Raw genomic sequence first — 25,344 nt, forward strand, 5'->3', positions numbered from 1 at the left:
CTATAACAATGTATGATTGAATAAATGGTCCTTAACATGGAAACTATGCATTTCCGGACATAAGTCCATTAGACCTTTTTTTGTTCCGTATCCTCTCATCGATCAATCTCTAGGGTTTGTACACGTTAGAAAAAAAATCATCCAGTATTACTCTTGCAGGTGGATAAGAATTGAGGATAAGAAGACTATTTACAGTGTATGCAGTGTTAATGACCCACTGGACAACGTTGGAGATTCCGTCAGGTTATTTGTGGACGCTGCTGTTGTCCGTAGCGAGGTTACAACACCAGAAGCCTGCGGCAAGACCTGCAGAGGTTTAGCGGTTGCTGCAGGGGCTGAAGTTAACCCTGAACGGAAGTTATTCTAACTTATTGCGCATAAATAATTGAAGAGCTCTACTACTGTTCGATTACACTGTAAGAGGCGAAGCACTGGAATAGTAACTATCGCAAAATACCTAGGAGTGACCGTCCGGAAATACCAGACGCTTAATTGTGAAATGCAAAGTAATCGTGTAGATACAGATGTACAGGGGATGGACAAAAATATGGGAACACCAAAAACACAACACAGTACCGTGCCTAATACGTATGAAAACCGTTGGTATTCAAAACAACTTCCAGTCGTCTCGGAATGGATAAATACAGGTTCAATATGGTTTCAAATCCTATGCCATTCTTCCAGGAAAACTAGTGGCAAGGTTAGGCAATGATAATGGAGATGGACCGTGATCGCGCAGCCTTATCTCCAAAGTAGACCTCAAAAGCTCAATAATATTGAGATTTGGGGCCTGCGGTGACCAGTGGGTAAATTCATCTTTGTTCTCACAAAACCAGTCTTGCACGATGCGAGCTGTGTGAGGAAGGGTCCTGCCGCTTTGGAAGGGAGCATCACCACTGGGGAAACAAACATTGTCCCATGGGATGAATCTCATCAGCCAAAATGTCCACGTAATCGTTGTCAGTAATGCGACCTTGCAGAGTAACCACGGGGTCCATAGGATACCACAATATGGCTGCCGAAGTCATCACAGAACTCCCGCTATGTTTCACTCTTGGAACGTAAATTCGGCCGGAAGTTGTAAACAGTGTGAAACAAGACTCATCCGACCAAATGACATTCTTCCATTGCTCCATATTCCAGGTTTAATGACTTCGACAGGACGTTTTCCTATTATTGACATTTGCATCACTGATGTGTGGTTTCGGAATTCCATTTCGCACTGCAATTCTCTACTTCTGAGACACTCTTTGTGTTGTTTTGCGGTGGCAGGATTCGTGAGTGCGACATTCAGCTCTGCAGTGACCTTTGCAGCTGTCGTTCCCTAATTTTTCGTCACAATCCTCTTCAAAGACCGTCTGTTACGATCACTCAAAACGTCATTTGTGATTTAGCGTTTGATGTTTTTCCGCTTTCCCTGTACGCAGTATGAACCTTCGGTACGGTGCCTTTCGAAAAAGTAACCACGTCGGCTCCCATTGTTAGAGAAACACACCACCATACGAGCACCAACGATTTGGTCACGTTCTAATTCATTCAGTGCCGATATAATGCACTCACAACTACATAGAACACTGTTCTGACCGCAGCTGACACTTTCAACGTATTGAAGACATTGCACAGGTGCCGTTCGTACTCAAATACATCAGCGCAGCCTACAAACTTTCATACCATCTTTTTTTATGTTGCAGCATGCCTTTCTCGCGGTGTTTCCATGTCTTCGCCCAAACCACTCCCCCCCCCCCCCCCCTCCCGCCCCGTAATACATCCACGAAAGAAGTGGCTCGCAAAACACTCGTTCGATCGATTCGTGAGTATGTTCATTTCATTACACCACAGGGTCGTTTACTCAGTATGAGAGCGCTACGGAGATGCTCAAAAACCTCCAATGGCGGACGTTACAAGAGAGGCTTTGTACTCACAAAGAGGTTTAATGTTAAAATTTCGAGAACTTACGTTCCAGGAAGAATCAGCCAACTTATTACTTCCCCCACATGTCCCCTGAAATGATAACGACTAGAAGATCAGAGAAATTAGATGCCATACGTAGCTTTACGGACAATCATTTTTCCCATGCGCTATTCTTGAGTGGAAGAGGAAAGTGGGGAGCAGATACACTCGTATTAGAAGTACCCTGAACTGCTCACCGTAAAGTGGCTAGCTGAGTGTAAATATAGATAAGGTCTGTCAAGATTTCTCAAATCAAATATATAAAGCGATTTTAGCATTTCGTAGAGCCTCGGGATGAAAACTGTATGGACACAAGGGTTTTAACGCTGGATTGGAGAATTCCTCGTCACTGCCGATGTATTCATCAATCGTAATCAGGATGATGACCTCCATAATCTATGCCATCTTTCAAAAGTTCTTTTTGGCAATCCATCCGGCACCAAACGGCGATAATAACAGACTTCCCTGCGTAAAGATAGTAGTCAAAAATGGTTCAAATGGCTCTGAGCACTATGGGACTTAACTGCTCAGGTCATCAGTCCCCTAGAACTCAGAACTACTTAAACCTAACTAACCTAAGGACATCACACACATCCATGCCCGAGGCAGGATTCGAACCTGCGACGGTAGCGGTCGCGCGGTTCCAGACTGTAGCGCCTAGAACCGCTCGACCACTCCGGCCGGCGATAGTAGTCGTTTAACGCACTAATGTAATAACGGGCAGAAGGAAACGCGACGACAGGAAGAGCATACCTTCAGTCTCCAGTGAGGAACTAATGTCGACTGATAACGTTACGATGGACTCACAATGTCACTAAAACCCAGGGCGTAGCTGATTATGGCCAGAAAGTGAAACGCTTGTGTAACCGATTGATAATTACATGTGGGAGGTTGAGAAATCAGCTTTCAATTTGTCGCTTCGTCGAACGAATACATCGACGTCGTAGATGGTCATTTCTTCTTCAGATCTTTTACTGGCCGTCTGAATAACAGATTGAGCATCGACGAGAAACTTTAGCACATTTAATCGTAGCCAGAACATCAGCGGCAGCCACAAGGGGCAGTCATCTCTCTGTTCTGCGTGTGTTAGACATTTTAGGAGTAACGGCTACCAAGATCTGTTGGCACCTGGATTCAGGAGAAACTACTACAGTCAGCGTCAACCACGTTGGACTGCCTAGCTCAAAGAAACAAAGATGGGGGAGGGAGGGAGGGAGGTAGGTTTGGTGAGGGCGCTTGATTCACAGTGGATGTACGTGTCAAAGTATTCGTTAGTTCAATGCGGGAGATTATGCGAACAACCATGTCATCCAGAACTACATCATGCTATCAGACTCCCGGATGTCTAAATCTACATAATGACATTGAACAAAATGTTGGCTTGGATCTAGTGGCGCTCTCATTGATCAGCGGTCGGGACAAAAATGCATTGCTAATGCTTTCCACTAAACGGATGGTATGCGCACCTACCAACAGGCACGTTGTTCCATGCAACTTTTTTCCCACAAACTTTTCAGCTCCTATCGTACTTTCGGAGTATTCTTGGTGGCAATAGTTAGTGACTCACCCTGTATATCAGAGTATCTTTTCTTAATTGGCGGGAACGTGTTTACTCTCCACGCAGTCAGGGGGTAGCCGAGTTAAGTGTATCGGTCGAGCTCGCAGAGTCCTCGTGTACTGGAGTGAGTTGTGACATTATCTCCGGTGATGGGCTAGGCGTGGTAGATTTCGACACTACTCTATGCTGTGGCCGAGCGAGAAAGTACTTCTTGGCGCCTACCTACTTCCGGTGCGTTTCCTGCTGTCCAGCCCAAGTTGTTCACTCGGTGAAGCGCCTTGAGAAGCAAGTTAACATGACTGGATTAAGTTTGGAGCACGACAGTGAAGGCTATAAGTCCATTATTCCAGGACGATCAAAGAGGAAAATTTCTGGGCGAGAACTTTACGTTCAACTTGTTGCTGTCATCGCTTCGGATTCCACCCGAAATTTCACATTGAACATTTAGCTGCACAGGTTGTCATGGTTAATATTTTATTTATGCATTTATCAGTATCATTTGAATGTTAGTGTAAGTGATGGCAGTTACAAGTGTTAACGATATTGTCTCATTCTGTATCAGTAGCTAACTGGTGAGCTCCGTTTTTAATTTTTTTAAAATTTATTGCCTCAGATTGGGCCTTTCATAACTGTCGTTTTCCTTCAGTTTAGAAAAACAAAACGTAGTTTTAGCAGCACTTAACCACAACTACATTTTATTTATATTCTCTTGTAACCTTTTAAACGTCGTTAGAGCGTATCTGGCATATTAAGCTTTGGGTTATTTAATCAAATACTTTCGGCATCACCCGCGATTCTCTGTAGCCAGATCTTATTATGTGTTTAAACTTGTGTTTTAACAATGTAAATAGTTTTGTTAAAATTGTGTCTCTGTCACTCTGTTATAATTCTGCGTTATTTGATATCCTGATTAATTATTATTACTATTTCAGAACTGCGATGGGCTTGTTATGTCAACGACTGTGAATCTAATTATTTTCGACGCACATTACTCAAATTTTGCTGAAGTAAAACTTATTTAATGAAAACTAGTCATTGCTTATTAATTTCACAAATTTTGTGTAACAAATGAACTGCCTAAATGTTGTTATCTTATTAAATGTTGAGATTTTTTTTCAAGAAATCTTACGTTGAGAAATTTTATCGTTTTTGCAGAAGGCCAAACTAATAAAATTCTTTGCGCAAATTTCCTGGCATTACTCATGGTCAGACACCTTACCACTTAATACCTGCCTGCTCCCATCAAAAACGTTTTGCAAACAGAAATGAGCTGCTCTCTTTTACAGTCATTTAGTCCCCTCCCCTAAATCAACCAACAAATGTTTTCCAGTGAGGTGGACGGAAGGGATTCACGGTGTGTATGAACTAGGAAAGGAACTGATTCTTCAACGTATTCCATGCGAAATTTCGATAGTTCCTGGTGCCTTATTCGTTTCGGGTAGTGTCAATTACATGACAATAGAGGGGGTGTTGGTTTATTTGCGGCTGCCACACAACAAATAGCATGTTAGAAAACGTTTTGTACATCAGTAGATCATGTTAATTTGGATCATCTTCTTTCAATCTGTATCTTTGTTCAGTTGCTTTTCATCCTCACGCTCTGTTAGGATATGTTCGTCGTGCATGTACTTCTGTCCTGCAAACCGGTGGCAACTTCGAGCTAGGATTTCAAAGTTATCTTTTGCAACATCTGTTTTCTGTATTCCAATTTCTTCAACATCTCTATGCCTTCGTTGGATCCAGAGTATTTTGGCTTTCGAACTCCCAAGAGTATCTGGTGTGTCTATCTGCACTAGTCAGTTTCCTCTGCTAAAATATCTGGAAAGCATAGTCTTTATGTCCCTGATGGTGTCAGAGTTCCCACCGATCAGTATTTACAGGTCACTAGTCTCCCATATAAACCGTCTCCAGTTCTTCAAGTCCGTATTTCCCCTGAGAATCTTTCATTCCCCATATTTAAGCCTTCTAAGTAACACTGTTCCTTCAAAGATTCAGGATTTCTGCTGTTTACAAGGCTTCAGATGGCTTCAATAAGTGGCAAGATCTTAATTTTGCATTTATATAAAGATCCTTCTTATTCTAAACGTTCTTAGTGGGTTCTAATTTTAAGTTCACGTTGTTGAACGTTGTTCATATGTCGTCTTTTTTTGTAATGAAGAATTTCTATCCATTCCATTAAGTTCTGGTACAGAGAAGGTGGAATTTATTTCCGTTCTTCAGCCTGCCTGATGAAAGTTGTCGCTGTATTTTGGCTAAATTGATCTAGCACTCAATCTTTATTATTTTCATCATATACATCCCAGAGATGTTGGATGAGGTTCAGCAGGTTGAGCAGACGTTGTAACACTTGCATGGTGTGACATCTGCACGGAGTGGCACATGCTTGGGGCTCTTACCGAGCTTAACCGGCTTTTAGCAGCTACAGCCACACTAAGAAGCCTAGCAGTTCAGCACAGATGCTCGAGCGAGCTGGCTCGCGCTCACACCACAGCAGTGAGCAGCCACGTATCGCCTTGGGATGGCTCATTAAGGCGTTTCGTGGCAGATTTGCTTTTAGGACTGTTGTGTTAATGAGAACTGACAAATAAATGCAACTTCTCTCTTAATATTTTAATGATGCAAAGAACCTGGGGCGGCTAAGTAAGAAACATGGCATTTCTTACGACTGTTGCAGCCTCATGATGACTGCCACTTTAGGACGTAGTTTAAATTTGAAAAATTTATATTTAGTTATCATTTTGTTTAACCCTTAAACATAAAATTACAGAATGTAAATGAATATTATTACTTTTGCTTTTCACTAAAGGATCAATGTCTGGTGCCACCATTCGACTAATGCTAATTCGAAGACAAGCTCTTAAGTTGAAGTCTGCCAGTGAGCTTCTGTGGGTAGGTTTGGTTCTCTTCGTTGTGTAAAAAAGCAGCGTGTACATGTAAGTCTAAACGTCGGCATAATCGCAGCTGCAGACTTGTAAAGTCTACAAGATTAATATTGCTGTGAAACTAATCACGCAAACGTCACACAATAGGTGTGTAAGTTCTAGCTGTAGCCGGGTTTCCACACTGTCAAATAACCCGAAAATCAGTGAAACTGCGCAACCCCTTACAAGCTGAAAAGCAGTTTGGTAACGTGGTCTAACTGCAAACTCATTCATTAAATTTTTCTCCTGAAAACAAAAATGAATTTTCGTAGTGAAAATGTTGGGAAAATTATTGAGACGGTTATTTCTCTGCTCCCATATGACGAATACTTTCTTTTGACATATCGCTTAAAAAGCGAGCCTTTCTCTTTTTTCTTTTTTAATATTTATACATTGGCTTCTCGCCGTTCACGTTCCAAGTGTCTATAATCTTTGCATGGAATCTATTGCATGGTTGTTGTAAACTGAATTTTTTCGTTGCGTTCAAAGTTTTGAAGTGTATTGACTGAACACTAGTGTATCAAGACACCTTCGCATACAACAAATGTGTAGACTTGGTATCCTGCACTGATATATTGATGTTGACGTGTCTGACCACTTTCAAGGTCGTAACCTGACCATCATGCTACTTTTCATCCCTTTAAAAACAGCTACATCTAAGAAATGTTTGAAATATGCAGCATTGCAGTTGCCAACCAACCGTTGGAAATGAATTACTTTGCGTGTTGACTGTGTAAATATAAATTTAGGGAATACACTGAAGCCCTGTTCAGTACAGTCAGCAAGCTCCAAGGAAATAGGCGATAGCTTACAATCAGATATTCCTACCGCTGCACCTCCGCCGCGCGGGATTATCCGAGCGGTCCAAGGCGCTTCAGTCATGGACTGTGCGGCTGGTCCCGGCGGAGGTTCGAGTCCTCCCTCGGGCATGGGTGTGTGTGTTTGTCCTTAGGATAATTTAGGTTGAGTTGTGTAAGCTCAGGGACTGATGAACTTGGCAGTTGGGTCCCATAGGATTTCACACACATTTGAACGTTTTTTGCTGCACCTCCCCAAGAAGACTGAGTAAATTTTTATGAAGAAATTTCAAGACTGGTACGGGGACAGGGGGCTTTGTACAGGAAATGGGCTCTGGCAGCCACCCCCCCCCCCTCACCCTCCTACTTATGGAATACCCTGTGCACCACCTACAGTGTCCTGGGCTCCGTGCAAATGTCGACACATTCATTCTCTTGTATAAGTGTCAATCCGTGCAAGTGTCACAAACTCGTCGAGCAGACCAGTCCACAGAATCAACCAGATTGCATTCGGACAACTGTCACGTGGTCCATTGTATAATGATGCATTATCATGCTGCCACAGGAAATGTGACACTCCGAACTGTCATCTCAGTGTGGGAGGAGTGGTACTCTCTAAAACAGTATCAGGGATGTTTGTGCTGACTTTGCAGTCTCCTAATACTCATTGTCCATTACTAAACCAGAGTAAACACAATGAACCCATCACATAATTTCCATAATTTCTCTGCTGCGACCAGACAAGCAGGTAAATACCGTTCGCAAGGCACCTACTACATCAACTGACGTCCATCGTAATGCCAGACGATGTGCCGTGAGCTACCACTGCACTCGTTTCTCGCGTCAGTGGCTTCCGGGCACGATACTGAAAAAGGGCCACATAACCTATAGATGCATCGTCTTGGCTATCACCTCTGTATCTCAGCTCCAACTCTCAACAAGGTTGTCTGGAGACTGATTTTCCCTATCAAAGAATTTATTTAGCCTAAGAGTGCTGTTTCAAGACAACATCCAACGAGGATGCCTGTTAAAAAGATAAAACGAGTCTGGGTGTATAAATGAAAATTCATGTCCGGCATGCAAATAGGTGCTTTCTTGCTAACTAATACAATTTATATATAACTGCTGCTGTAAATCACGAGCACAAGAAACCTGTTCTTCTCTGTAATCGTTAATATGAAAGTTAGATTCAAAGAAGAATTTTTCTTACTACGCAAACGTGTTTCAGCACATTTGTGTCATCAGTAAGTTATCTTTATAAGAAAGATTATTATTGAAAGATTTTTGAAAACATTTACATGAGACTTTGATATAACAATAGTACAAAAATCAGTTGTAGCAATTAACATATGCGCGCGGCAATAAAGAACAATAATATTTTGCTTTTACCTTATACTGCATCGCTCAGGCACCGCCATCGTTCTCCACGACCGGCCTTGGTAATTCCATAACTCTATTGCTCTTCTCGAGCTACAAAACACCACTACTGGACTGCATTGTCCGAACTCCAGGACACAAGAGCTCTCTGCGAGCTATACAACTCGACAACTGCTGTCTATGAGCGACCTGACCCAATCGCCTGACTGCGATCTAGTACTCCTACTGCTGCCAACACTGCTCTCTGGTCTGCGATTCTATTGTAGCTTACATATCGCAGGCAGCGCGTGAGCAATCCATCGAAGTTACAGCTGCTCGAGTGCGCTACCAATAAATTCCTTAGTCATGGACCTCTTACAACCGGTTATATTAAACAAGAGCAAGATAATACTGGTTCCGAAAGTTTTCACTCTTCTTAAAACGGGCAACCCATATTCCATCTTCTGCTCTGGGTTCGGCTCATGTAAGTTTGTATGCCTACTGAAAGGTGCATGAAATATTTTCCGGGCCAGTGCTATCTTACCCAACCTGTACGTATTGAGAGTCTGGTAGTCACATCGATTTCTTTCAAGGACAGTCATCTCAGTATCCACTAAAAATCTTGTAATTTAGGAGAAGATGAGATGTTCATATATATATATAAGGTGTAAACATTTCACGACGTGGAAATCTTTGGGTGTGATATGCCTTTTGTCCACCAATGTCTCTCTGTAGCAGTTTGTTCGGCAAGTAAAACCTGCGCCAGTAGACGTAGTATGCAATACCAGCTGTCTTCTCCATTCATGTAGCACTAACTGCTGTACTGCACTTAAACACGCCACTCGTTTACTTGCAGCCGTTTCGTAGAGCACTAATACGCTAACGACATAATAATTTTTGTATAAGATGCTTTACATTTTCCTGAGTCGTTACTTTCTTTCCGAATTGGTGGAAACCGGTACCTCTTGTTGCTTATGATTATAATGCAAGTGTTCCATTGAATCAGGATACTGTGGAACGTATCTGGTATACCAGATAGAAGGGCCTACTACCCTACCTACTGACTAAATACAGGCACTGTGACGAAAAAAGATTGGACTGAACTGATACAATAAAGCGCTTGTGGCTCTATGTTTTGTACACTTATTTTCTTATTCACTAAAGGTGGTACATATAAGCTGAAGAAACTGTTACTATTTGAGAGATAATTGAACCAAATTTTGCAGGTATTTTCACTATTTTACTAGCTATAATCTGGCTTTTTTCGGTTCTCTTGTCACACAATTTGATCAGGACTTTGCTGGATACACTTAGAACACATACTATCAGACGAATAATATTTTCTGAAATGTTACTCTCTTCAGGAGCCAAGGAATTCAACGCACTGCATATTCTGTTTCAATGGACTTGTACTCAATAACATGGAAGCATCTTTCATTTTAGAATCATGCGAGTGTAGAATATATGCTGCTGACAGGGTAGAATACCAGATATTTGGCTAAAAGTGGAGAAATGTGACAGGAGAGAATGTAAAAATTATAGGAGCATCTGTTCGCTGGATACTGCCTATAAAATTCACACCAGAATAATTATTAATTTGTTTAAGGGCATAGCGAACACTAAAACCAGTGAACAGCAGACGGGGTTAGATAGGGCAGCTCTAAAATATATGCCATTTTTGTAGGGAAGCAAATGAGTGAGAAAGGAAGGGAATTCAATTTGGAAACTCGCATCGCCTTCATTGATTTCCAAAAGACATTTGTCAGCCCGAATAGAAATACAATCTGGGCATCTTTGATCAGAAAAGATCTATCTGATAATCTGTTAAGAGCAATACGAAGTCTATATCAAAACACTGTTGCGTTTATTGATACGAGGGAGCAACTAACAGCTCAAGTAAATAGAAATAAAGGAGTTGGGTAGCTGTCTCTCTCCCGCTATTTCCTCAGGCTGTCTCCTGCAATGACAGCTATTAGCAATACAGGCATGTCTGGCAGGTTGCTAAAGCCCCAGCCCACTGGCGACGCCGTCTTGTGAAGATCGAACGTCAACTTTCTTGACAACAACATCAACACATCGCTTTGTTGTTGAGGGAATCTGCTGCAGCCACCACGGAAACGTGCGCCGCTAGATTCAACGCGAGAGGCACCAGTCCCGCCACTAGTGGTGCAAGTACCACCGTTAACAGCCGTATAATCAGGGGCACTACTTTGCATCCGTGAATCACGTGCTCACGGAGCACCAAGCAAATATCCTTTCACTGGGCGTCTATTTTTTTAGGACACCGCCCGACCGCTATGCTGCCACTTCAGTTCACTGAGCCGACTGAGGATCAGCTCAACGTCTGTGCAACCATATCGTTTCCAGCAGTGATACCAACCTGGACATCGTGCCTCTACCGCCGCCACGAGCCACCAACCATCGTCAGGCGCCTCAACCTCGCCATCGTTGATCTCAATGACTCGGGGTGTCAGGACTTGGTATCAGCCTGTGTTTATATTGCTTAACGATTTTGCCTCTTTGTCACAAATTCTAAAATACTATTATTCTATATCAAATCTCGACGAAGAGAGCAATTCTTTGTGTTGCACTTATCTTGCATATTACCACACCTGTGGACTTTATTTGTGAATCACTTCGTTGATGTCTTTGGTTTTATGCCTACATGGGAATCTTGTCTTACATTATGCACCTTTCGATATCTACACTCCTGGAAATTGAAATAAGAACACCGTGAATTCATTGTCCCAGGAAGGGGAAACTTTATTGACACATTCCTGGGGTCAGATACATCACATGATCACACTGACAGAACCACAGGCACATAGACACAGGCAACAGAGCATGCACAATGTCGGCACTAGTACAGTGTATATCCACCTTTCGCAGCAATGCAGGCTGCTATTCTCCCATGGAGACGATCGTAGAGATGCTGGATGTAGTCCTGTGGAACGGCTTGCCATGCCATTTCCACCTGGCGCCTCAGTTGGACCAGCGTTCGTGCTGGACGTGCAGACCGCGTGAGACGACGCTTCATCCAGTCCCAAACATGCTCAATGGGGGACAGATCCGGAGATCTTGCTGGCCAGGGTAGCTGACTTACACCTTCTAGAGCACGTTGGGTGGCACGGGATACATGCGGACGTGCATTGTCCTGTTGGAACAGCAAGTTCCCTTGCCGGTCTAGGAATGGTAGAACGATGGGTTCGATGACGGTTTGGATGTACCGTGCACTATTCAGTGTCTCCTCGACGATCACCAGTGGTGTACGGCCAGTGTAGGAGATCGCTCCCCACACCATGATGCCGGGTGTTGGCCCTGTGTGCCTCGGTCGTATGCAGTCCTGATTGTGGCGCTCACCTGCACGGCGCCAAACACGCATACGACCATCATTGGCACCAAGGCAGAAGCGACTCTCATCGCTGAAGACGTCCCTCCATTCACGCCTGTCGCGACACCACTGGAGGCGGGCTGCACGATGTTGGGGCGTGAGCGGAAGACGGCCTAACGGTGTGCGGGACCGTAGCCCAGCTTCATGGAGACGGTTGCGAATGGTCCTCGCCGATACCCCAGGAGCAACAGTGTCCCTAATTTGCTGGGAAGTGGCGGTGCGGTCCCCTACGGCACTGCGTAGGATCCTACGGTCTTGGCGTGCATCCGTGCGTTGCTGCGGTCCGGTCCCAGGTCGACGGGCACGTGCACCTTCCGCCGACCACTGGCGACAACATCGATGTACTGTGGAGACCTCACGCCCCACGTGTTGAGCAATTCGGCGGTACGTCCACCCGGCCTCCCGCTTGCCCACTATACGCCCTCGCTCAAAGTCCGTCAACTGCACATACGGTTCACGTCCACGCTGTCGCGGCATGCTACCAGTGTTAAAGACTGCGATGGAGCTCCGTATGCCACGGCAAACTGGCTGACACTGACGGCGGCGGTGCACAAATGCTGCGCAGCTAGCGCCATTCGACGGCCAACACCGCAGTTCCTGGTGTGTCCGCTGTGCCGTGCGTGTGATCATTGCTTGTACAGCCCTCTCGCAGTGTCCGGAGCAAGTATGGTGGGTCTGACACACCGGTGTCAATGTGTTCTTTTTTCCATTTCCAGGAGTGTATATGGATGAGGTCATACACTATATGATCAAAAGTATCCGAACACATGGCTGAAAATGACTTACAAGTTCGTGGTGCCCTCCATCGGTAATGCTGGAATTCAGTATAGTGTTCGCCCACCCTTAGCCTTGATGACAGTTTCCACTCTCGTAGGCATACGTTCAGTCAGGTACTGGAAGATTTCTTCGTGAATGGCAGCCCATTCTTCACGGAATGCTGTACACAGGAGAGGTATCGATGTCGGTCCGTGAGGCCTGGCGCAAAGGCGGCGTTCCAAAACATCCAAAAGGTGTTCTATAGGACTGAGGTCAGGACTCTGTGCAAGCCAGTGCATTAAAGGGATGTTCTTGTCGTGTAACCACTCCGCCACAGGCCGTTCATTATGAACAGGTGCTTTATCGTGTTGAAAGATGCAGTCGCCATCCCCGAATTGCTCTTCAACAGTGGGAAGCAAGAAGGTGCTTGAAACATCAATGTAGCACTGTGATGTGACAGTTTCACGCAAAACAACAAGGGGTGCAAGCCCCTTCCATGAGAAACACGACCACACCATAGCATCACTGCTTCCAAATTTTATTGTTGGCACTACACACGCTGGCAGATGACGTTCACCGGGCATTCGCCTTCCCCGCACCCTGCGACTGGATCGCCACATTGCGTACCATGATTCGTCACTCCCCACAACGTTTTTCCACTATTCAATCGTCGTTTGGCATTTACCGGCCTGATGCGTGGCTTGTGAAAAGCGGCTCGGTCGTGAAATCCAAGTTTTCTCACCTCCCACCTACTGTCACAGTACTTGCAGTGGATCCTGATGCAGTTTGGAATTCCTGTGTGATGTTATGGACAGATGTCTGCCTATTACACATTGTAACCTTCTTCAACTGTCGGTGCTGTCTGTCAATCAACAGACGAGGTCGCCCTGTACGCTTTTGTGCTGTACGTGTTCCTGCACGTTCCACTTCACTATCACATAGGCAACAGCGAACCTAGGGATGTTTAGGAGTGTGGAAATCTCGCGTACAGACGAATGACCCTTGTGACACCCAATCACATGACCACGTTCGAAGTCCGTGAGTTCCGCGGAGCGCCCCATTCTGCTCTCTCACTATGTGTAATAACTACTGAGGTCGATGATATGGAGTATCTGGCAGTAGGTGGCAGCACAATGCACCTAATTTGAGAAAAGTATGTATTTTGGGGTGCCCGGATACTTTTGATCACGTAGTGTAGAAGAGGGAATTAAATTTTCAAGTGTACTACAGTGCTCTCACCGCTGTATGAATTAGGTAGCACTTTATATGCAGACATTGTTACTGTGCAACGGACAAAAGATAATTTACAAAGGGGCAATAAATTTTATGAAATATAGCAAACGAATTTGAACTGATAATATCACCAAATAAATAAAAAAATTATGGCGCTCCTCAGAAAACCACGATGAGATCCAAAACTGAGATAAGTGGCAAAATATTGGAGGAGGTATCAACCATTAGCTATCTTGGATGTGAAATGTCCCCAAGAATAGATCACGTCATGTAAATAAAACTTTGTTAATTTAAACATACCTGTGGAACAATTCCTAGAACTCTGAAATATAAAACCGGAAAGGAAACGAAATTGAAGCTTTGTAAAACAACGGTGGTGCCGCTAGTATTATGTGGAAGTGGGACGCTGGTAGTCTCGAGGAAAGACAGAATGAAAATTACGTCAGCTGAGACGGAATTTCTCAGGGCAGTTCAAACGATCAAATCTGTGTGAAATCCTAAGGGACCAAACTGCTGAGGTCATCGGTCCCTAGACTTACACACTACTTAAACTAACTTAAAGTAACTTACGCTTGCCGGCCACTGTGGTCGAGCGGTTCTAGGCGCTTCAATCCGGAACCACGCGGCTGCTACGGTCGCAGGTTCGAATCCTGCCTCGGGCATGGATGTGTGTGATGTCCTTAGGTTAGTTAGGTTTAAGTAGTTCTAAGTCTATGGGACTGATGACCTCAGATGTTAAGTTCCATAGTGCTTAGAGCCATTTGAATCATTTTAACTTACATATAGACTCATACCCGAGGGAGGACTCGAACCTCCGTCGGGAGAGCCTTATTGACAACTTGGGTCCACGGCTTCGTGGGTTCTGCGCTACGAGCCCTGCCATCAGCTCTTAGCAACTGAAATCGGGTCTCATATGACCAGACTACTGTTTTCCCGTAATATAGGGTCCACCCGATATGGTCACGAGCCCAGGAGGGGCGCTGCAGGTGATGTTGTGCTGTTAGAGAAGGAATCGCATCGGTCGTCTACTGCCAAAGCCAATTAACGCCTAGTTTCCCCATACTGTCCTAATGAATACGTTCGTCGTACGTCCAACAATGATTTCCGCGGTTATTTCTGTTAGCACTGAGAACTCTACGCAAACACCACTGGTCTTGGTTGTTAAGTCAAGGCCGTCGGCCACTGCATTGTCCGTGGTGAGAGGTAATGCCTGAAATTTGGTATTCTCGGCACACTCTTGACACTGTGGGTCTCGGAATACTGAATTCCTTAACGATTTCGGAAATGGAATGTCCCATACGTCGAGCTCCATCTATCATTCCGCGTTCAAAGTCTCTTAATTCCCGTGGTGCGGCCTTAGTCACGTCTGGGTCGTTCTCATATGAACCACCTGAGTACAAGTGACAGCTCCGCCATTGTACTACCCTTCAGTACCTTGCGTAAGCAATACTACCGCCATCTGTAGATATGCATATCGCTATCCCATGACTTGAAACTTCCTGGCATATTAAAACTGTGTGCCGGACAGAGACTCGAACTCGGGACCTTTGCCTTTCGCGGGCAAGTGCTCTGAAAGAAAGGATATTGCGGAGAGTTCTGCAAGGTTCGCAGGAGAGCTTCTGTAAAGTTTGGAAGGTAGGAGACGAGATACTGGCAGAAATAGAGCTGTGAGGACGGGGCGTGAGTCGTGCTTGGGTAGCTCAGTTGGTAGAGCACTTACCCGCGAAAGGCAAAGGCCCCGAGTTCGAGTTTCGGTCCGGCATACAGTTTTAATCTGCCAGGAAGATTCATATCAGCGCGCACTCCGCTGCAGAGTGAAAATCTCATTCTGGATCCCATGACTTGTCACCTCAGTGTGTGATCTACCTTGTTAATTCTGTGATACAAGGTAGTACGACTCTATGACTACAGGCTAGTAATCCGTGACTTATCGTCTCTGAATTGTAAATGAGATCACACGAGATAGGAGTACGCTATGCATAGCAGCTGTGGTCGCCAGTGTGATGGTGCAGGAAAAGGCCAGTTCGGATGTAATAAAATAAGGAAATCCACTAGATTACTGTCTCTGGACGCCGTCTGTAACGAAACTGGTCAGCGCTACACTCACTGATTAATAAACAAGGAATACTATTCTTCTATTTACCCAATACATTAATATTTCACATATAATTATTTGACGTCTATATGTGTAAGTAGCATGTTATGTTAATTATGTTTACATATGTATCAATACGAGTTGTAGAAATAAATCGCGTTTATATTATAATGGCTGTAATTCAAGATTATTGGGCATATCTCGTATTTCTTTATATAGTTTGATCTTTTTAAAATTTTGCGCTGTTAAAATACATTTGTAACTATTATTATTTTACGAGTATTGAAACATTTGTGAAAATTGGAAAAATGTACAACATGAATGAACAACCTACGTTCGCAGCTGAGGCCGCTAATGCACGCTTATACGGTGACGCTCGAGCCGGGGGGTAGACCCGTTCGAATCCTGGTGGTGGAAAAGTTTTACTGCCAACATTTGGTCGGCAAATGGACGAGAGGTGGTGGCGTAAAGTTCCTGGTTACCAGACTTCGCCCCAATGTCCTGGCTTAAGTAGCAAAGCTCCCCGCAGTGTTCATGAAGTGAGCGCATGGGGCACTGTTGATGGTGGTCCGTCTGATGGGGACTTTAAGCTTGGCGGCCCTCTTGATGCAGTTCGCGAGGAGCAGGCTGTGTGACGTCACAGAGTTTCATCCTCTTCTTTCTCTCATGATCGTCATAATCATCATCACCATCATACAACACACAAGCTTTGCACTGCACTCCACATTATATACATGCAGTATTACAAATAATGCAATGTAGAATGAGCCAAAAATGAACTTGAATGAAATCCTTTTTCTTCTTATTGATATTGTAGTGTGACGTTGATAACAAGTTTTAGCGGAGGAATTTATAACGCATTTGTATCTTAGCAAGCCTGCGTAATAGTGTGGCTAAGCAAGCGGAACAGAAAGATGTGCTAGTATGCAGTAATGCAGTTTCAGAAGTCGCGTGTTCAAGAAAGTGTGAGTAAATGGAAGCATGGCTAAAATCAGATGTTGAAGTTCATTTAAAAATCGCCAGTGCCGTAACTGGTGGACTGACTTAATCACTAGTTGTCGAAATCGTCGCTAATAAAAATTAAGAAAATAAAAAAATATTAAAATATATGTTACGCTTCCGGCTCTTGAATAATTATGAATCCATTGCAATAAACTCGCTATTTTGAACTCAGATGCAATTACAGCTACAATCTGCGTAAATTCCGTAATCGAGAACAATGCCGGCAGAAGCGTCACAAGACAAGAACATCCGTTTCAGAAGCCTCTGTCTGGCGCAGCAGGGCAGTGTGACTTACGTTCTAGTATGCACTTCTGTCATCATTCAGGAGCTCTTAAATGGAAATTTACAGTGACAGAACTGTGAATAACGAAGGTACAGTATGTCCTAATAACAATTACATCTTCTAAAGACGCCTTATACGCACCAGAGGAAAACCTTGACGTTCCTCTCATCGAAATTGTCATTCCAATATTCTCACTCTCACTTCAAAATCTCGTGAAGTGACAGAGGTGTATTTTCTCGGGCGCCAGTCCTGACAACACAGTAGAGAGATGGCTGGACACAAATTGCAGCATCCTGTGCGGGCGCACGGGGTACCAGCAACCTCCCGTCGTATAACAGCCAGTAACTCGCGGATTGCTAATGTTCACCAAAACCTGTTTTTCATATTGCATACCGTGTACATACAACACTTTCCGTCTTCTTCAACATTTTCTTATATGTGTGCATTAAGCATGTGAATGTTTCATCACTCCAACTTTCTCTTTTCCTTCCTGTCGAGCAGGGGCCGTTGGAATATGTTATCACTTCCGACATGGCTCTCAGTGTCACAGGCTGACTTTTAATTCATAACTTCTTTATACTCTATTCGCAACACATTTTACAGATCCTATGCACACATACTACTGTATTACCTGCAAAATTATTGCATTGTACAACACACAGTTAAAGAGATATAACGCCTATGGCTATGGTCCAGTGCCTGAGTGACAGTCGGCCTCGTCTCAAAAGTGTTAACACCAGTCCTAAAAGTTATTGGCCGTTGAATCACTGTCTTTCAATTACAAACAATGCTTCACGAAATAGCCGTATGAATGCATAGCGGCTTCTTGTCGCAAATGTAGTGATATACAGAAAAACTAAGTTTGATAAAATAATATAAGGAAATCCTATGAACTGAACCAAGTTAGTTGCTCTCTGACGTATCGCCATTCAGTGTAGAGATGAAGTTCTGTTAAGAATTTTCCTTTTGGAGGTGTTTGTCTCGATATTTTTTGGCGTAGCAGGCAAGTCTACCTTCTATACTAGAATTAACTTCTATCGTCATGCAAGAGCTGTGGAATAGAAGTGTTCAGTGATAGATTATGTTTTAATGTTTGGAGAGAGAGTTTTCGTCAAAAAAGGTGGAGAAAACTGTTACCTGTAAGGCCGAGAGCTGTTTCCATACCATTATGCTATGTTTATGTGGGAATTACGGTGAAATTTTCTGTTTCCTGTGTGCTATGCGCTGATGTTTTGTTAACTGAGAGTCTGTTCTACACTCAATCTTCGTTCAGTTTTCTGCCGTATGAGTATTCGAACACTAGCAAAAATAGTCAGGTAGAATGAACGTGAACTCGCTTTCGCCCATGCGCGAAGTTCACCAAGATCACAAATATGGCATTTCTTCTGCATAACAAGTCGTATTTAGATGTCTATGATGATGTATTTCTAGTTCTGGTTTTTCTTTTTATATATGTAAATGCTACACTGTCTATATAAATTTTATCTAGACTCTGATCTCATTTAAAGATTATCAGCCGTGACTCTGGATCAAAGTACAATGATTCGTACACATTTTATATCAAAACTGTCCCTGATTTTAACACACACTATGGACTGACTTTTGTTCTATTGTACAAGTAACTCGTTGATTTGGAATTTAGGCCAATTAAAACAAAGATCTCCTACAACGGAGCCAAATGATTTACCTCACACAAGAATAAAGTATGTAACGCGAGCATATACTGCTAATTTCCAGACACCGCTCAAAGTACTGTTCCAACTATCTCGTCTAAGCCTACCAGTATTAATATGAAGATAAGCGCTCCTACAGTAAGTGGTAACCTGCATATGGAGCCAATATAACTAACAGTTTAGAATATGAAGCTGCGATATGAGAGATAGACATAAACAAAACATGATAGCGACCGCCGCAGTGCGAAGTGACGTTACGCTATTATAGCCGTGCAGCGTTCTTAAACTTTCGAACACGACAGCCTCCAAATTTATATTAACGCCAGCCTCTGGGTGAAGGAAACTGATTTTCTCTACGTGATAAAAATAATAGTGACAGTCCAAACGATTTATTACGGTAGGATTTACAACTTTCGCCTGACTGAAAAGTACACTGACTGTAACAAAGAATATGACACGCTTAAGAGGCCTGTCTTGGAATGTCCAGTCGTACTTAAGTCAAGGTTGGACTGCAGTTACCCAGTTCATTTAGAAGCCTTACTTCTGGCCTCATAATACATTGTTTTACTTGTGTCACCTTCGTGAGAAGCATAACTGCACACTTTCTTTGTCAACAATAGCTTCTTAATTACCTTAATCAAGCCACTGAATTAAGTATTTAATTGCCAGTCGCTGTGGCCGAGCGGTTCTAGGCGCTTCAGTCCGGAACCGCACAACTGGTACGGTCGCAGTTTCGAATCCTGCCTCGGGTATGGATGTGTGTGATGTCCTTAGGTTAGTTAGGTTTAAGTAGTTCTAAGTTCTAGGGCACTGATGACCTCAGATGTTAAGTCCCATAGTGCTCAGAGCCATTTGAACCATTTGAACCAAGTATTTAATTGTGGAGCTGTCTAAGAAATTCTTGGGGGAAAATGTATCCACTATGAGTGTTATACAGCGTTTATAATAATTAATAGCTTAAACATATACAGTAGAAAGCACACTATACTAGAAACAAACAAAAAGGTTCAGTAAATATAGAATTACAAACGAACCGTTTATGAGATAATTGCGACTTTATGGTTACTAGCCAATACTGACATTCTGTGTAAACACCCCGTGCCGGCCCGTCGGTCGGTGATGTGGTCTTCGTTTACGTTTTTGAAATGTGGAGCTGAAAACTGAATGAATATGACTGTACAGTATACAGTCAGAATGCCACTCGTGTCAGTTGTTTGTCAGTTGTACGAGTATTGGTGGTAACGTGTAACATTATAGCAATAAGGAGTACGCTGGTATGCATTTATGCGTGGTAAGAGCTACGTCAATGTACGGGAGGCTGCACGCTTCTACCAAGAAGTAGTCCCTGCTAGAAGGCACCCCGAGAGTCGGACGTTTACAAGGTTGCATCAACGACTCCGAGAAACTGGGAGCTTTTCACACGCTGCGAGAGCCGGTAGGCGTGCTCGAATTACACCTGTGCTTGTAAATGTGGTGCTGGAAACAGTCGAACACTCTCCAGGAATCTCGACGAGTAGACTTGCTACACGAATTCCTGGAATGAGCCACAGCAGTGTTCGGAGAATAATGCACCGCAGTGCAGTGTATCCGTACAATATCCAAGGAGTTCAGTGTCTAAGTTAGGGGTCTTTAATTATCACAATTCTCACGTTTGGAGTCATCTAGGCTCCAATCCATAGGTTGTGCGTTAGTCTCCGCATCTGCGACGTTGCTCATTGAGTGTGTGGCTAGGGGTACTCGTTGAATGTTGAATGTCTTATTGGACCGTATATGTTACCAAATAAAGTAAATGGACGGAGTTACCTTCGGTTTTTGGCCTCATCTTGCAGGATTGCTCGAGGATGTTCCGTTGGAAGCAACGTCAGAGGATATGGTGCATGTATGATGGAGCACCGGCACATTTTGCTGCCATGTTAAAAGACATCTAAGGTGCCGATATGGCCAAAGATTGACTGGATAAGGAAGACTTGTACCGCGGCTTCCAAGGTCACTTGATCCGAACCTCATGGATTTCTGTGTTTGGGGCCACCTTAAAAATGTTATATGCTCCACTCCAGTTAACACCTTTGAAGAATTGGAGTAGGGACCCGTCTATACTTATCGAGAATTTAGAAACGATCTAGGCGTATTTCAAAGGATTGTGACTATGGGTACAGGCCCACATTTGGGGTACAAGGACGAAATTGCCAACATTTCCCTTTACTACGTGTATAGTCATGTAACCATTGTCGTGTTCATTCAAAAACATCTACATTTCTACCAAAGTATCTTTACTAACTTTTCTTAACGTTGTGAAGTATTATTACTTTTTCCTGATTGGGATGACGTTTACACAGCACCACGCCCTTGATATAAGATGATCTGTTCTTTCAGACAAGAAAGATACCATTGGTGATCTTACAGGTCTCGAAGAATGAAATCACAATGAAATCCGGACCATTAGATGATACAGGTGTTGATAAATATCAACGGGGAGAGTTGAAAATGTGTGCTCCGATCGGGACTCGAAACCGGGATCTCCTGCTTACATGGCAGACGTTCTACCCGACAGCTACCGAGGACAAACATGATAGTGCGACTGCAAGGACTTATCTCTGGCACGCTCCCCGTGAGACACACATTTCCATCTTACTGTTCACGCACTATACTTATAGTGCCCCTGCCAACTATACTCATTACTCGTGGCAGTCAATCTACAATGTACCGACAGCTCTCCCCAGTTGCATTTATGCTTTGAAAATGACAGGGCATGCAACTGTCGGAATAACAGTACTTACCAAGGATGTCACCTGGCTGTCTTCCCGATGGCTGAGTCGGATAGACCGTCTGCCATGTAACCAGGAGATCCCGTGTTCGAATCTTGGTCGGGGCACACATTTTCAACTGTCCCCGTTGATATTTACGAACGCCTGTTCTAACATTCTGCGTTGTGTCTGTTGTTCTATGTCGTGTCTCCCTATCACTTTCGCGCAACGACGCTCTGAGCGTGTTTTTTAGGGAATTGACTAGTTTGAACCTGGAACCTGTTGCTGGTAAGGAGACGCCAGACCACACATGACATGTAGAGTTCAGAAGAGTTAAGTGAGACTAGCGATGATATAACCGAATCCTTAATGATTTCAGCGTCAGCTCCACTGCACTCCCTATAAAAGAATCTTAATACTAACTGAATTTAGTGGAAGGGGTTCAAGGCTTTCCTATTTTTAGTTAGCTGGTAAAATAACGTCGAAAAAGCAGTTAAGTTTACCATTGGAAATTTTATTCTACTCACAAAACATTGTTTATAAATTGCGCTATTGATAAAAGGAAATGTTTTAATACAGGATGCTAAAAACTAACTGCGTTCAACAAAAATGTGAACAAATATTCCCTGAATGGGTTTCCAGGTTCTACAATGGATCGAAGGATGACCTATGCCAAATCACATCTATAATATAGGTTTAAATTAAGTTTCACAAAAGAGAAAACTATCAAAATGGTCTACAATGACCCTCAATTATCTTTAATTACTTATCTAACATGTCGTAAATTACAGTGGCTGATGTGGCTTCTCAATAATTATATAACAGAAAAATCATCGCGTTTCAGATTTTAACTTACGTAGCAAATGTGAATACCATGAGATTTAATTGACGATCGACACTAGTATTACGTAAAAAGGGGATGTATCAGATGAGACTTCTGCAGTTCTGAGTGAAGCCTTATGTGCTCAAAAATGCGGCATCACGTGCGTTCATTACCTTGTCAGTGTTCGTCTGGGGGCGGCGGCCGGCGGCCGGCGCAGCTCCATACAGCTCGCCGTCTCGGAAGCAACTCTCCCCTAACTTCTCCTTACTACAATTTACCGAAGTTGGTTGAAAAAAAAACTATCTGGCTGTGTTTTCATCTGACCAATCAGGGTCTCAATGTTAACCTTAAGCTCCGCCTACAAAAATTCTGTCTATACAATGAGAAACGTTATACTTTTCGTGGTGGGGCAATGTTTTTAAAGTTTGCAACGTAAGAGAGACGCGAAAAAGCCTCACGCTAAAACTTGCAGCTGGCGTGGCCCTTTTAGTGTTATCGTAAGATCTATACTGTTCTTCTGGAGGGCTCTATCTTTTAACATGGGGTGGGGCAATGTTTTTAACGTTTGCAACGTAACAGAGACGCGAAAAAGTCTCACGCTAAAACTTGCGGCTGGTGTGGCCCTTTTAGTGTTATTGTAAGATCTATACTGTTCTTCTGGAGGGCTCTAGCTTTTAACATGGGCTGGGGGGTGGTCCTGGTTGTTAGCTGGAACGTGGGTGTCCGTCCCTTATCGTAGGGCCTTCTAGCTTAACACGGTTCTGCTCTCGGCTTCTGTTCTCGTTCCTCCCCTCGGAACTGCGTCTGTCTCACGGTGGGAAGGTATGACACGCATTTAGGCATTCTTGTGTTAGTCTGTGGTATTCCATTTGCTCACTCGTTAGTCGTATTACTTTGGTTAATTTAATGTCACGATTTATTCGGAGCTATGTGACATATTACTGGATTTGCTTATCATGTCAGGGTCTTCATGGAAGGTGCTGGATTTGCCTGACACCTTACACTGTAAGCAGCTACTGGTCTGGATTTCATTGTAATTTCATTCTTAGAGAGCTGCAAGATCATCAATGGTATCTGTTCTTTCGGATATGTCCGAAAGAACAGATACCATCTTCATACAGATAAGGCTTACCGGCCAATGATCTTCTTCAATGTGGATGCACTCACATTGCTCAAACTCTAACGGGAATCGGTAGACTGACTGCCGCGAGTAATGAGTATAGTGGGCAGGGGCACTACAAATGTTGTGTGTGGACAGTAAGTTGGAAATGTGGGTCTCACAGGGAGCGTGTCAGAGATGCAATATGTGACCAAAAGTATCCGAACACCTGGTTAAAATGACTTACAAGTTCGTGGCGCCCTCCATCGGTAATGCTGGAATTCAATATGGTGTTGGCCCACCCTCTCGCAGGCATACGTTCAGTCAGGTGCTGGAAGGTTTCTTGGGGAATGGCACACCATTCTTCACGGAGTGCTGCACTGAGGAAAGGTATCGATGTCGATCGGTGAGGCCTGGCACGATGTCGACGTTCCAAAACATCCCAGATGTGTTCTCTAGGATTCAGGTTAGAATTCTGTGCAGACCAGCCATTACAGGGATATTATTGTCGCGTACCCACTCCGCCGCAGGCCGTAAATTATGAAAAGGTGCTAGATTTCGTTGATAGATGCAATAGCCATCCCCAAATTACTCTGCAACAGTGGGAAGCAAGAAGGTGCTTAAAACATCAGTGTAGCTCTGTACTGTGATACAGCCATGCAAAACAACAAGGGTGCAAGCCCCCTCCATGATAAACACGACCACATGATAACACCACCGCCTCCGAATTTTACTGTTGGCAGATGACATTCACCAGGCATTAGCCATACCCACATCCTGCCGTCGGATCGCCACATTGTGTACCGTGATTAGTCACTCCACACAACGTTTTTCCACTGTTCAATCGTCCAATATTTATGCTCCGTACACCAAGCGAGGCGTCGTTTGGCATTTACCGGTGTGATGTCTGGCTTATGAGCAGCCACTCGACCATGAAATCCACTTGCAGTGGACCCCGATGCACTTTGGAATTCCTGTGTGACGGTCGGGATAGATGTCTGCCTATTACACATTACGACCCTCCTCAACTGTCGGCAGTCTCTGTCAGTCAAAAGACGAGGTCGGCCTGTACGCTTTTGTGCTGTACGTGTCCCTTCACGTTTCCACTACACTATCACATCGGAAACAGTGGACCTAGGGATGTTTAGGAGTGTGGAAATCTCGCGTACAGACGCATGACACATGTGACACCCAGTCACCTGATCAGGTCCGAAGTCCATGAATTCTAGAGAGCGCCCCATTCTACTCTTTCACGATGTTTAATGACTACTGAGGTCGCCGGTATGGTGTACCTAGCAGTAGGTGGCAGCACAATGCACCTAATATGAAAAAAGTATGTTTTAGGGGGTGTCCGGATAATTTTGATCACATAGTGTAAGTCCCTGCAGTCGCACTATCCTCTGTGTCCTCGGGATGGCGGAGGTTCGAGTCCTCCCTCGGGCGTGGGTGTGTGTGTTCGTCCTTAGGTTAATTTAGGTTAAAGTAGTGTGTAAGCTTAGGGACTGATGACCTTAGCAGTTAAGTCCCATAAGATTTCACACACATTTGAACATTTTTTTTCCTCGATGGCTCAGTCGGATAGAGCGTCTGCCATGCAAGCCGGAGATCCTGGGCCCGAGTCCTGGTCGGGGCACACATTCTCAACTGTCCTCGTTGATACTTA

This window comes from Schistocerca piceifrons, chromosome 1, assembly GCF_021461385.2.
Source record: "Schistocerca piceifrons isolate TAMUIC-IGC-003096 chromosome 1, iqSchPice1.1, whole genome shotgun sequence".
NCBI lineage: Eukaryota > Metazoa > Arthropoda > Insecta > Orthoptera > Acrididae > Schistocerca > Schistocerca piceifrons.